Consider the following 2,815-nt stretch of genomic DNA (forward strand, 5'->3'; position numbering starts at 1 on the left):
TTTACACATTAACATTGTCCACATATCTAAATCTGTGGTAATTTAACTATCAGTTTTGTCAAATGGATTTTAATAATGGTGATTCATGCCTTAAACTGTAGATTTTGACAAGACTGTAGCCGGCGGGTCATACTTCAACCCTAAACACACAAAACTGGGTCTGTTGGGGGGGGGGGGGGGGGTACTACCATTCTGACAGTATATATCTATATATCTTATATCTAGTTAAATATATTTTTCTCACTTATGAGAAAACGAACTTTTTAAAATTATTTTGTGAACATAGCAATTCTTATTAATGTTGATGTTGTGCAGATACTGATACCAATGTCTGTACCGATATCGGTTTTGGTATTGTGTCCAATACAGTACAAGCCTAAATGCTCATGTTTGTACTTAAAAATGATAAATGGACCATTCTTGTATAAAGCCTTTCTATTTTGGCAAGACACTCGAAGCACTTTACAACACAGTCTGTGCCCCCATTTACCCATTCATACAGCATTCTACTAGATCTATACAGAGAATAATCAATGCTTTAGATCACATTCATACATTGATGGGACACACATCGGAGGCAACGAGGTGTTCATTGTCTTGCCCAGGGACACTTAAGCATGCGACTGCTGGTGGAATTGAACCCTCAACTCTCCCATTGGAGGATGACTGCTCTAACCATTCAGCCACATCTGCCCCAAATGCCAAACACCCTGCAAAAAAATTACCCCAATACTTCATACCTATACTACTTTTATAGTTGATGATGTAATTTTCTTTTCCGTTTTGCAAGAAACTGAAGTCAAAAAGTTTAAAACATCTGTAGTTTGGTGATATTTGAAGATAAACACAGGTGATGTAAGACAGCAGATTGCTTGCTTTGTTCTTAATAAAAGAATTGTGTTCCTATAGTCATTTGGTAATTTTAAATTCTACCGCAATAACTACTCTGTATTGGTACTCAGTATTGGCAAGTTCCCAAACTAAAATACTTGTACTTGATCTGAAAAAAAAAAGTATTGAGACACTCTTATATGCTGTAGAGCTAGTACCTTGCAGTAATTAGCATTTGTAAGAATTTAAGGTCGTTTTCACAGCTGATAGTCCGGTAGACTCGGTTTGGTTCGGGACCAATATCCATGACCTTTTGTTTAAATTTGAGCTGGTGCGTTTGCATTCACACTGCACTGTGCAGTCGAGTCAACCTGTTGAACCAACATATTCCTCCACTCGCCTGTGGTGGCGCTGCACCAAGAACTACTGAAAGAAACGACACAAAAACCTATGAAGACACGTCGTCTTCTTCTTCTGTAAATAAAAATAAAAACGAAGTGGCATCAAGTTTTAGCAGTTTTAGGAGTTATATTTTGTAATTTTTCAAAAATGGACTTAGCATGAGCAGAAGATGAGACAGAAGACCATGGAGAATATTGTTTTTCTACACAAGGCAGCTGACGGCTCCATATAAGGTCAGAGAAATGCGTGTTTGTTTGTCCTGCGGAGCGGGGCCCGCTCTGTTTACATTCACACTGTACTCGAACCGCGCTGGAGTTCGCTTCTACCAGACCGAGACATAGGTTTTAGCCCGGGCCAGAGTTCGCCTTTTTGTTCCGTAACAGAGTTTGATGGCGCGTTCACACCTCCCTAAACGAACCGGACTTTCTAGGAAAACGAGCTAGAGTTCGATTAAAGCGAACTAAACAGGGCTAGTGTGAATGCACCCTAAATCCCATCACTGACCGTGGATAACCAACATTTTGTTCAACTTGTGGTTCAAACAGCCTAACTAGTCTTAACCTCTCCTTTTTCCTTATGTTCTGGTGCATTTGTCTTTTCCGTCACTCTATGTCAACACTACAACACATTTGCTAGTTCCACTCTGCTTCTCCTCGCCCAGTCTTCTTTGACTTTCATGTGTCATATCATTTTGTATACATCTGCCTCTTCCCCAAGTCTCCATAACCCAAGCCGATGCCTCGGGGATGAGGAACGTGTAGGGGGAAGGGGAAGAATGTCATGACCACTTACTGTTCAGTGCCAGCTCCTCCGGTCGGACTCCTTCGACCCGGGGATCGCCTTTAATTATCATATACAGGCTTTGCCAACAGCAGTCAGAGAGAGGCAGCTGTGAGAAACAAACAAGTGAGTTGACCTGGAAAAAGAAAGCCTTTACTCTGAAATGCCCTGAGGGTTTATAGGGTGCCATGTAGAAGAGCGACTAGCAGGGCATTGCATATTGGCAATGCCATTCCCATCAGATTTAATCCTGTTTGCATGTCATGAGCTACTGTTTTCTAACTACTGTACATAACAAGAGATGTTACAGATTTGCATAGATGTGCAAATTTTTCCGCCTTCAAAATGTTGATGCATATTTTGTTTCGATAGGAAATAAACTCTAAACCTCTTGAGTGGTACCTTTGAGAAACCTCATAGCTTTTATGGTCCTTAAATAACTGTTACAAGACTATTCTTTACAAAGCCGTTCTGGATAGTTTCCTCTTAAGCGTGAGCAGTAATTTAATCAAGTCCACTGACTTTTCCAAAGGGCAACTGCTAGAACAAACACAATTAAAAAAATGGGCGACTCTTCTGCTCTCTGGTCCCCTTTTCTCATTTGAGAGGCTGAGCGCAATCCCCTCACGGCCCCTGACTTAATTTGCATTTAGAAAGTCAAATTTGGCCTCTCTTCTCTAAAAATGCATAAACTTTAAGTAAAAAAGCAAAATGCATACACAGATGCGAGAAAACTGTGTTCTGACAAAACCTTTTGGGCGAAAACATGTAAGTGGCAAAACACTGAAAATAAGAGGAATTG

This window comes from Nematolebias whitei, chromosome 23 (genome assembly GCF_014905685.2).
Source record: "Nematolebias whitei isolate Nwh7 chromosome 23, NemWhi1, whole genome shotgun sequence".
Taxonomy (NCBI): domain Eukaryota; kingdom Metazoa; phylum Chordata; class Actinopteri; order Cyprinodontiformes; family Rivulidae; genus Nematolebias; species Nematolebias whitei.